At 28.3% G+C, this 13,243-nt stretch overlaps 1 protein-coding gene across 9 annotated transcripts in view; it reads right to left on the minus strand.

The window, feature by feature from the left end:
* LOC111681379 overlaps positions 1 to 13,243 on the minus strand; it is a 297,068-nt gene that overhangs the window by 13,771 nt on the left and 270,054 nt on the right. The window lies entirely within an intron of this gene.

Genomic DNA, 13,243 nt, shown 5'->3' on the forward strand with positions numbered 1-13,243 from the left:
CCGCACATTCCGTACGGAATCAGTTTTTTGTTTATTGTACACAAAGAAAATAAAGGAAAAAATGAAAAGGAAAATTAATTTCGATAAAATTCAATATGAAATATGAATTTTTTTTATTACATGTGGCACTTTCACTCAGTCTTCGAGGCATTGTTTTTTTGTTACGTCAGATGAAATTTTCTACCACTCTTCCATTTTGACGTATTTTAGCATATCCTTATTGCTAATTGTCCTTCTTCGAATCTGGCGGTCTAGATGCTCCCACAAATGCCCGATTGGATAAGTCCAATGATTGCGGAGGATGATCCAGTACTTTAGGAGTGCGATATAGTAGCCATTCTTTCACTTTATTTGCGGTGTGCTTGGGATCATCGTCTTGCTCGAAAATCCAAGAGCCTTGCAACCCCAATTTCTCTACACTGGTTGGAAAATTGTTTCTCAAAATATTCAGATAATCAGTTTAATTCATAGTACTTTCAATAAAAACCAAACTTCCAACTCCACTTGACGCCATATATCCCCACACCATCACCGAACCCCCTCCGTTCTTAACCGTGGACATTAAATTTTATTCGGCATACTCATTATTTTTAGTTCTCCATACTTTTACGGGTTTTTTTCTGGCCGAATACGTCGAACTTACTTTGTCGCTAAAAAGGGCATTATTCCTGAAAGAAACGTCTTTGTTTTCGTATTTTTTGCATAATCGAAACGTTTTTTCTGATTAACAGTAGACTTTTTTCGTGGTCTGACTTCTGTTGATAATAGTGCCAATTTCACGATAAGTTTTACTTTCATCGCGAAGTTTTAATACATGTTCTCTAATATCATTGGAAGTTTGTTTACAAATTTTTAAAAAATTTACTTTTCACAAAAAGTTTTTACTCTGCCGATTACAACGATCAACGTTAACAACATTTCAATAGAATACAAGAGAAGTACAACCAAATATAACCGAACTTTTTACTGTACGACCTCGTTAAAATTCCGCAGAAGTAATTTGTGCACTTTATTTTGACGCGTAAAATATGGTCTACATATTATTTTTGATTAATTACTTAAGCTTTTGCAAAAAAAAATAAGACATAAAACACAAAAATTTATAATTTAATTTTATATCCAATACATGACACAGAAGATTTATTATAACAAATATTTTGTACATATTTTGAGCGTCAAAATAAGCTCACAGTAAGTATGCAAATGGGGCTTAATTGTTTTAAATGCACTTAAGTACATTATAGCCACCTAAAATTTTCATCAGATTTTCTTAAACACTTGAGAGACTTTTCGTTCGTTTTGAACATTTCAATAAACTAGCTTATGTACTTTAGAAAGTAGATTTACTTTCTACTCTCTTAACTTCTTACTCTCTCTTAACATTTTACACTTTCATTACGTATTATCTTATAATTGTTTAATTCACAATCAAGTTGTATATTGTACCTACTGAAGTGTAGTAACAGTGATTGTGAACTAGGGATGCCAATCGGGACTTATTTTTAAAATAAGTCCCGATATCGGGATCCCGGAATTTTCGGGATTTATAAATCCCGAAAAATATAAATAAATTTTCAACAAATCTTGATAATTTACTGACTAAAATAACATTTTCTATTTTATATTACAATATAAATACATTAAGTATGCGTATACTAATACAGAAAGCTTTTCCATAAGTATTTTGTGAAATTTTTGGAAAACAAATTAATTCAAAGTACTAACAATAAAAAATAGTTATTTAAATACAGTGCTTTCTAAATACACCACTCATGTGACCAAACGTTTTGTGCTGAATATCGGATATATGGTTTTTAATGGCCACAAGGGAAATACTACAAAACTGGTCTATATCAAGTATAGCCATCGTAGTTCCAGCTTTTGCCAACTTATTAGCAATATTATTTCCAGTTATATATCGTGTCCTCTTACCCAAATAAGAGAATTATCATCTCGCCATCTTATTAACAGGTTGACTGCCAGTGTATATTCTGATATACCCATATCCGATAGTATCAATGCCAATTTATTGTACTTTTTATATCCTACACCACTTTAGAGGGATTGGGATGATATATTGGGTTTTTCCCGAGTAGCTCATAATTATATTTAATATACTCGTATCAATGCCTATTTATTGTACTTTTTATATCCTACACCACTTAAGAGGGATTGGGAGGATATATTGGGTTTGTCCCGAGTAGCTCATAATTATGTTTAATATACTCGTATATCGACAAAAACTGGCACAACTAAGTTTTATACTAGCCTTGAAGACCCTATTAAATTTCAGGCCTCTTTTGACCCAAGCCTCCTTATAAATCCCCCCTTCAAAAAATGACTTTAATATCCACAATCCGCGTAAAATGACTAGTGCCATAGTGAAATTCAGCGTAAATACATTTTATGTGACCGTAAATTTATCGTAAATTTATAAATATTATTTATTTTATGAGGATCGCCTCAAATAGGAGGCTTTGGAGGAAGCCCCTATATAAAGCGCATTTCAGAAAATTAATTTTTAACAATAAATTGGTTAAATATATCGAAGGCGAGGTACAAATCAAGTCAAATGCGCTATCATGAAAACTAAATCATAATTTCTTACTTTTTATTTTTAGATATCCGATAGTGTCTATGCCTATTTATTGCCCTTTTTATATTTGATATTTCACTTGTAAGTTAGTAGAGTCATCTTAAGTTAATTACTCAATGAATAATGTAATTCGATTTAAAAATAGTCCAAAATGTTTAAAATTTTATGATCCTGCTTATTTTTGTATAAATGTATAAATTTAGAGGAAAAACACTTCGGGATTTTAAAATCTCCGGGATTTCATTTTTAAAATTCCCGGTTTTCGGTACTTTCAAATCCCGAAAATTCCGGGATTTTCGGGAATCGGGAATTCCCGTTTGGCATCCCTATTGTGAACAGATCTTTGCAGCATGTCATAAGTTTATGTTCTCAATGAAAAAAAAAAAACAATCAAAACAAATACACATAACAATGTCAAAAGAAAAAAAAATAAAAAATATATTAAATTAATTAAATATGCAAAATAAACCAAATTAATTTCTTTGAATTTTCAATTCTTTTATTTTCTTTTTTCACATTTTAAACTAATAAATAAACTGTTTTGATTAAAATTTTATTTTTTTTGTTTTTGTAAACAGCTGCTTGTTTTTGATTTCCGTCTTAACACTTTATCGTTTTTATACCCTTCACCTTCGTGAGAAGGGTATATATAAGTTTGTCATTCCGTTTGTAATTTCTATAATATAATTTTCCGACCCTATAAAGTATATATATTCTGGATCCTTATAGATAGCGGAGTCGATTAAGCCATGTCCGTCTGTCTGTCCGTCTGTTGAAATCAGTTTTTAGAGGACCCCAGATATCGGCGGGATCCGAATCTTTAATAATTCTATTAGACATGCTTTCGAGAAGATCGCTATTTAAAATCAGCAAAATCGGTCGGTAAATAACGGAGATATGAGCAAAAATCCGAGACAACCTCTGAAAATTTCATCAAAAAATTGTTATAAAAGCAACAACACTGTATATAGAAAAAGATGTACACGTGTGTATGTAGATGTATTTGGTTTTATTCAGCTGCGTATTTTTTTGTATGTTTGGATTCCAAACAAAAATACACAGCAAAAAAATATGATTTGCATTTTTTGCAAATATATTTTTTAATGAATAGAAAAGAGTATTTAAAACGTTTTCAATTATATGAGAGTAGATTATGAGTTATTGTACAATAATTTTTATGCGAATAATGTAAGTTTGAAATTTAAAACTAACACAAATTTTTTCCAAGTGCTTTTTAAAACATTTTTTTTTACGATAAACAAAAACAAAATCTACGTCTCGTCAAAGTTTACCAGCAATGAATCAGAGGTCGAAGTCGACCGGCTACGAGTCGGAGCTTAGCCGCCGCCGAACTATATTTAGTTGCTTGAGCCGCCGCCGAAACATTCGGCTTAAATCGACTCAAATTTTTCTAATGTTTTTATTAACTAGACTGTAAGATCAATTATGTTTAAAGTACACTATGGTGAAGGGTATATAAAATTCGGCACAGCCGAATATAGCACTCTTACTTGTTTATGCTAAAATCGTTTGAATTTTTGTTTATATGTTGAAATAAACTAAAATTTACAACATTCAAAAAACATATAAAAATTGTCGTATGAGTTGTATAGAGCTTTTGCATAGAAAATACCAACAACATTGTTATGACTATTGTAGCAGCTGCTGACATACAACGCATACAACGCTACAACATCGATTGTGAATTGTGTAAATATACTATTACAACCAAATTTATCACTTAACTGCATGTTAACCTACACATGTAAGTTATGTTATACAAATTTAAAAAACTGTCTTAAATTAATTTCAAATTGCCGAAAAATTATTTGCTGACACTTAATAATATATTTTGAAAGAACTGTTTAAAAATTGAACATACAGCTTTTAGATTTTTAAAATAAATTAAAAAAACTTAGTTTCAATCAAAAAGTGGTAGAAATTTTTTTTAATTTATACTATAGGATACAATTTACTAAAAAAATTAAATGACTTTATTTTGGGTATTTTCATTAAAATTTTTTATAATATATTTTCCTCTAAATCATGGTATAAAGAAAACAAGGTAACTCCGTTCTCTCTCAATGAAAAGTTTTTTGACGTAAATAAGAATTATTGAAATGTATTTTTTGTAAACAATTAAAGAAAAACGTTGCCACACATGTAGTATGGGAAATCATATTTAGGAAATTAGAAATAAAAAATGTGTATAACTTTTAAATTATTCATTTAAAATTGTGTGCACTAACGATATTTTTATAAAAACGCTAGCTCATAAACGGACCACATTAAACCCAACAAGTTCTTGTTTAATTAATTGTTGAATATCATAATACCATGATTTATTGGCATTAAACCCCAAAATAACACCTCTTGCAGTTATTTACGTTGAATTTTTGCAAACAAATGACAGAGAAAGACATCTTCTTTAGAACGTTACTGCCGTTCGAAGATTCATATAATTTTTTTACTTGGACATGTTTGACAGCGCAAGATATGTGCATCCGAGATGAAGTAATGAAATTATGTTTTTAGGGAGAATGGCCCGCACTACTTACAAGCAAATTTGAAACCAGCGAGGTCCGTCCGCAAGGACCTTTTAACTTCTTTATTATTTTCTTTGCTATTAGAATTTTATGTTGATTAATATTTTAATTTAGTTTGAAAAATATTTTCCATTTTATATTTTTAAATTGAAAAAATAAAATAAAATAAAAAAGTAAATAAAAAACTCGGATTTATAAAGTAAATACGGTAACACATAAAATAATAAATCGCTTAAACGTCAGAAGTTTAATATGGCTACGGAAAGAGAACGGTTATACCTTTATTTTTTCTACTATGCTCTAAATTGAATATTTTTAAATAAATAGCTATATCCAGAGTACTTTTCTACCTTGAAAGCAATGTCAATAAAAAACACACTAAATGATTTTGAAGATTCTAACTCCATATTTACAATATGTTACATTTGAGTGATGCCACGCAAATTACCAGTTTTCAAGATATAGGAAACTTTGTATTTAATTAATATCAATGGTCGAAGCCCCCTATTGAAAGTCTGTTTTTATACCCTTCAACTTCGTGATCCGAATCTTCAATAATTTAGTTTGACATGTTTTCAAGAAGATCGCTCTTTAAATCAGCAAAATCGGTCGGTAAATAACGGAGATATGAGTAAAAATCCGAGACAACCTCTGAAAATTTCATCAAAATATGTCATATTTTTCATGTTTTGTTAAATAAATAATAACAACACTATATTGGAAAAAGATGTACACGGGTGTGCATGAATGAAATAAACAAGATTGCGACGCCGACAATTGCGTTATTTTAATGTACTCTTTTGTGACGTCAACAATGCGTGTTTTGCTATGTTTTAAATGTAAAATACTTACATTTTACATGAAATTTGAAAACAAATAGTGAAAAAATAAAAATAAGTAAATTAAAAATTAAAATGTGGTATTCAGCCAAAAATTGCAATAATAATAATAATAAAAAATCATATGCAATAAGTTTTTTAGCTTTCCTTCAGATCCTAGCCTTTAAAAGCTAGGATAAGTTTTTGTTGCCGCAATAAAAAAATTAACGTTAAAACGTCTAAAATCTGCATGGAGCATTTCAAAAGAAAACTATGAAAACAATATACAATTCGAAATGGGTTAGTATGAAGCTTAATTCCCAAATGATTTCTGTAATAAATAGATTAGTCGCTATTATATTTTCCCATAATATAACTATAGTTGTATCATGATATTTTCCAATATTGTCTTTAAAAATATATGGGAAATTCTCTTTTTAATTTCGGTTTTTGTTTGAATCCTAAAATGATGAAATACTTTTAATAGCGCATCAAAGATATTTTGTGTGAACATTGTCTGACATCATAAAAGTAAAATTATCTTCTCGTGAATAATTTTTAGCATTAGCCGCAAAAGTTATTGCGGTTAAAAGTTAAAAGTTATAAAAATTCCCAAATTTTACCTGAAATTCAAAAATATAAGAGTATGTAATAATAATTAATTAAGTAAAATATTCATAATAACATAAAACGTAAAATACATTTCATTTTATTACACATAAATAAGTTTTAAACATAATTATTTACTTTTCTATTATAAATCACATACAATTTTCATATCATACAATCAGTTCTAGTCACTGATGACGTCATAGAGCTTAAGAGAGCTTTTTTAAGAGAGCCATGTCGCCATCTGTGTTTATTTCTTTATGGTGGAAGCTGTTGGCTTCATTGAGTTGTGTATTTTGTTTTCTTTTTGTGAATTTTGTTCGTATATTTGGATGTATGTAGGTTGGTTTTATTGCGTTGTTTATTTTGTTTTTTGTTATGTATGTATGTTTAGATGTCTGTTGGTTTAATTGCCTTGTGTAATTTGTTTTCTATTTTGTTTAGCGTTGTTGTTCATTTTGTTTTGCTTTTGGTGTAATAATAATGTAGTCGGGAAAAAATTTATAATTTATAAAACTAATATGTTTAAAATAGCACTCTTACTTTTTTTCATTCAAAATGTTTAGATGAATATTAAAGTTCTTCGTTCAAAATTTGAATAATTTAGTTCTATTAGTTCCCAGAAATTTTTGTATTTAATTAATATTGAAGGTGCCGTTCACCTCATGGGTAGTCCGCCAATATATTTATCAAAATGTTTACACGGATGTTAAACTTATTCATAAAAAATGTTAAGATTCTAACTGTAATAGTTTCCAATATAAACGAATTTTTGTAATTAATTTATATGGGAGGAGCCACGACATCTACTTCTTGTCCGCCACTTTATGTCTTAAATAATCATGTTTACACTAAAGTGGCTCCGTCAAAATTTGAGGACATTAACTGTTATATTATCTTAAATATTCGGGTTTAATATATTTTTAATATGATCGTGCCTCCTTGAAATATACCCAGCAAAAAAAGAAGATTTTAACATTAGCGTGTCATTGGCGAGCAGTGGCGAGAATAATAGCACGCCATTAAAATGAGTGCCTATAATAGTTTTTAGCGTGATATTCTTAAAAATTTAGTAAATATACCCAATATATTTATTCATTTAAAATCCGTTAATCATTCAGCCAACTTATTATTTTCTTCTCTTAATTATCAAGATATTAAAATGGATTTAAAACCGAAGTTTTCACAGCGTATTTCTGTATGTCTGGTATAGGTAAAAGGCTACTTTTTATTTTAAATTTTCAAGTGGGCGAGGAGCCACGCCCACATTAAGAAAATATAAAATTCGTATATTTGAAATAATATAACAGTTAGAGTCCTCAAATTTTGTCAGAACCACTTTAGTGTCAATATGATTATATGGGATAAAAAGTGGGCGGTCTACCGTTAGGTGGCGTGGCACCTCCCATATAAATTAAATTCAAAAATTCGTTTATGTTGGAAACTATTATAGTTACAATCTTAAATTTTTGCACAAATAACTTCAACATTTTGGGTAATAAATTGGCGGACTACCCATGAGGGCAGCGGCACCTCCCATAAAAATTAAATACAAAAATTCGTTTATCTTGGAAACTATTACAGTTAGAATCTTAAATTTTTGCACGAAAAACTTTAACATCCATGTAAACATTTTGGGTAATAAATTGGCGGACTACCCATGAGGGGAGCGGCACCTCCCATATAAATTAAATACAAAAATTCGTTTATCTTGGAAACTATTACAGTTAGAATCTTAAATTTTTGCACGAATAACTTCAACATCCATGTAAAAATTTTGGATAATAAATTGGCGGACTACCCATGAGGGGAGCGGCATCTCCCATCTTAATTAAATACAAAAATTAGTTTATCTTGAGATAATGTAACAGTTAGAGTTCTAAAATTTTGTCGGAGCCATTTTAGTGTCAATATGATTATTTTAAAATAAAATATGGGAGGACTAGCGTTAGGGGGCGTGGTACCTCTCGTATAAATTAAATATAACAAGTCGTTTATGTTGGAAACTATTACAGTTAGAATTTTAAAATTTTGCATGAATAACTTTAACATCCATGTAAACATTGTAAGTAATAAATTGGCGGACTATCCATGAGGGGAGCGGCACCTACCATATTAATTTAATACAAAAATTCGTTAATCTTGAGATAATGTAACAGTTAGAGTCCTAAAATTTCGGAGCCACCTTAGTGTCAATATGATTATTTAGGATATAATGTGGGAGGACTCGCGTTAGGGGACGTGGCACCTTCCATATAAATTAAATACAAAAATTCCTTTATATTGGAAACTTTTACAGTTAGCGAAGAACTTTAATATTCAGAGCAAACTTTCATCTGAGGGGGTTTGCAGCGCCCATATGAATAAAATAGAAAAATTCGTATATCTGAGAAACTGTTAGAAATAGAATCATTAAATTTCACTTGAATAATTTTTACATTCATCTGAACATTTAGAGTATAACGAGCGAATGGGGACTATGAATAAAATACAAAATATTGTTTATCTAGGAAAATATAGAACTAGATTCATCAAATTTTGCTTATATATTAGATTTATATTTATCTAAACATTTTGAGGATAAAGGGCGGACTTTAATCTGGAGGTATATATTAAATTTTAGCAAGTAAGAAGCAAAGATATCATTAATGTATTATTTTAGAATTTAAATGAAATATATTGTCACCAAGAGAAATTATAATAAACATTTTTTATCTTAATAATTTTTTTGATTATGTATTTAATTTCGATAGGGGTAGCGAAGCACACCGGGTATAAGCTAGTACCCGAATATAAAAAGTTTTGTAATACCGACCGTATACTAAAAATCTATAATAGATATGTATACCACCTCTCCACTTTAGTGGTGTAGGGTATAAATATTTCCTTAAACAAATAAAATCTATTGCATTGTGTTAAACAACAAATATTTTATGAAATTGATTTTGTCAGATTTTATTGTTCTTTAAATAAGTTGAAGAAGTTTTATTTTCTTTTCACTGTTGCTCTTTTAGAATTCATGTTTTACATACACCCTTGCAAACACTCGTAATGCAAATGTACATACATGTAATTCTATGTATTTAAAATGAAAAACCATTGAAACATTTCAATGATCAAATTATCACTTCTATACTGAGGAAACCATTAGGAAAAACCTACTTTTTCAGAGGTAGTCTAAACATTTTTGTTCATAGCTATTTACGTTTTACACCGATTTTGAGTTTGTGGGTTTGGTTTTGTTTCTTTCTTTTAACGTGTAAGTAGATATCTCATGTCTCATATTGACTCAGAATTTCACAAGAATATGTATACTATGTTGGGTCTCAAATGAATATTTCTTGATGTTACACAAACTAGATTTAGATTTAGTTATAGTTTAAATAGGCTATACATATAATTAGTATTTTGATAAAAAATATTTTGCAAACGATCGGTATTAACATAGTAATAAACAAAGAGAACAGTACTTTTGATTTAAAATTTTTGGTACCATTACTGTAGAAAATCCATTAAATATTACATAGGACTATGTAACTACTCTTTAAATGAGCAATTAATAAGAGTACATATTTTTTTTGAACCTACAGTTCTAAATTCATCTTTCTGATATTGGCGTATTAAAGATGTTTGCAAATGTTTGTAGGGTATGTTTTATATGCATAAATGTATGTATATACATGTATACATATTAGAGTATTCAAACGATTAATCGTCGATCGGTTAATCGATCAATTTTTGACGATTAATAGCTGGAATATATGAAAATTGCCAAATTTCAAATAACAAATAAATCGAATAATTTATGTCAATTAACCGATTAAGAAAAACTTCTTATTAAACAATAAAATTAATGTATATCTTATATAAAATTCAATATTTTTTATTATTATATATTTTCTATATTATTTTCTTAAATAAACAATATTTATTGGATGATTTTTATAACAATACTTCAGAAACATTGTAATAAGTTGTTCTGATTTATCTACTTCTTAGAACTTAGGGTTCACACAGAATCATTTCAGATTTCTGAGAAGAAATCTTAAAAATAATAATACCGCCTTTTCTAATAAGTTCTTCAGCAATACATAGTTATACACTAGTTCATTGGAACGTATGAATTTTGGAGCTCGTTTATAAATCTTAAAAACATAAATTTAATAAGCTTAATTTCTATATATAGAACAGGATTTCACATCAAAATAAATAATTTCTAAAATTTGAGAAAAAAAAATTAATAGAATTAAATTTAAAGTTTGTTTGTTATTGGAAGAAAAATATTGTAGAGAAGAAATAACTATTAAAACAACACACACTTGCCTATTATTCGATTAACCGAATAATTTTGAATTATCCGATTATTAACCGGCCAACTTAAAACCCTAAATAATTATTTGTCGAATAAACCGAATAAGACAAAACCCGATTAATTGAATACTCTAATACATATGCATGTATGTTTGTAAAGTACATATTGGTGCATTTGAAAATAAGCTGGAGGCATTTCCAGCAATAGAGACGCATTGATATCTGTGTTTAGAAGTTAGTGAATTACAAAAAAGAAAACAAGAACGTAGAATAGAAGAGAGTAAGAAAAATTAAGAAATATCATTGATAGAGGAAACGGATGTCTTAAGGAAGTTTGTAAACTGCAGTCAATCGTGTAACATTATGTTTGTGTTCAGTAGTTTTTTTATGTTGGTCTATGTTATAATATTTTTCTGTAATAGATAGTAAATCTTAAAGTTTTTCTTTATTTATTTATTTCTTTATTTTATTGAATGGATAATTTTTCCTTTGTTTTTATATCTTTTGGTACGTATTTCCATAAGTACTTTTGGTCAATTGCAGTTTACTTTCAATTTAAATTTGATAGGTAGATAAAATGTATTGATTGAAAAATATTAGGGAAGTCGACTTGTTTTTTTCTAAATGTTGATTTTTCGAATAACCCATTTTTTACATTTTAAAAACATATAGAGGGACTATATTCAACAGTCTCTATCTGTCATTTTCATCAAAATAAGATTTTGATGGCAAAATATCCAGTAAACTATCCCGCACCAGTGACATAAATTTCAAAAGAAAAAAATATTTTTTTTTGCTTCAAACTCTATTATTTTGGATAATTTTCTGTTGCAAAATAAGTATTTTTACTAATTTGGACATGCTGAACACAAATATTTGAAATCAGTTTAATAGTTTTCGAGATATTGCTCATTATGATACAAATTTGTTTAATTTTATTGCCGTGTTTAACCATATTGATACATTTGAATGATACATTGATTTTGGACCAAAACCTCATAATCTGTTGCTTTTTCAACAATTTGGTTTATATTGCTTCATTAAATTGCATAATTTTTTTTATTTATTGATAATAAATCAAATAAAAAAAATTTATATTTCTATAAAAAAACTCTCTTTGAAAAAAATTTGTAGAAAAAAAGCTCTATCTGATAAAAATTTTGTGAATAATTTTGCTAATAATGCAAAATTTTAAATTCTTTTTATAAAATTTCGAATATGGTCGTAAAAATATATTGTAGAAGATAAAACTCAAAAATCTTTACGGACTAGCGAAATAAACAGTTATTTTGCTCTCCTGAAAACTTGTGTTATTTTAGATAGAGACTATTGAATATAGTCCCTCGATATTTCAAATACTTTTATTTGCTTTGTATTCAAAGGTTACTTAAATTAAATATAGAAGAAATGCCTATGAAAATTGTCTAAACAGGGATTTTAGAAGAGCTATAATTACATTGTTCCTTATATTTAAAGAAATGATGCAAATCAGACGACTCGATCTAAATTTGTAATATTTTACGCTGTAAAAAATTCGGGACATCAAATTTAAACATAAACATATATTTTTTAAAATAAAATAGATTTTATTATTTATGATAAAAACTGGTTAACCATTTTTTCTGAATTTGAAAAATAATAATCTTTTTTTTAAATGTCAAGAATTCGAACTATTCGAAAACCGGTTTTTGGAAAATGTCGAATTATAATGCCGTTTCAGATAGCATAATCAGTCTACTTGCTATTAAGGAACAATGAAATACTTAAGTTAATTATAGTAGACAAAACTTCAAACAAATCTTGTAAATACATACAGTTGACATTGTATAGAGTTTACCGGTTTACCGGTTTTTAACATTCAAAAACTGACCGGTTTCGAATATTTCATATTTTCGAAGTATTCGACAAGCCGGTTTTTTATATCGAATAACCGTTTTTTCAAATTACCTTATTTTATATAATACACATATGTACAATTATATTATATATGTTTATAAAAAGCCGGAAAAATTACGCAAATATGTAAAGATTTTCAATAAATCGAATGAAAAACAAAAGGGCTCCAATATTTTGTTAAAAACCAAGGCGGTAAAGAGTTTAAGTTAATATCCCATGTTAAACACAGGTAGAATTCATTACATGTGAATATGAAAATGTGTAATACCTTTTCATCTACAATAGCTTTAAAAGAGTTATCTAATGATTTTACTGAATCCTTGTAGAGGGCGAAGCAATTAAATTAAATTGTTTTTCAACAACTTAAGGAAAATTAAAGCACAATATGCACTAGAAGTAGTTAACACCCCTATAGTTTACTTAAGTTCAAGAAAGAACCCAACTATTGACCATTTTGAAATACTCCA

Source organism: Lucilia cuprina, chromosome 4, assembly GCF_022045245.1.
Source record: "Lucilia cuprina isolate Lc7/37 chromosome 4, ASM2204524v1, whole genome shotgun sequence".
Lineage (NCBI taxonomy): Eukaryota > Metazoa > Arthropoda > Insecta > Diptera > Calliphoridae > Lucilia > Lucilia cuprina.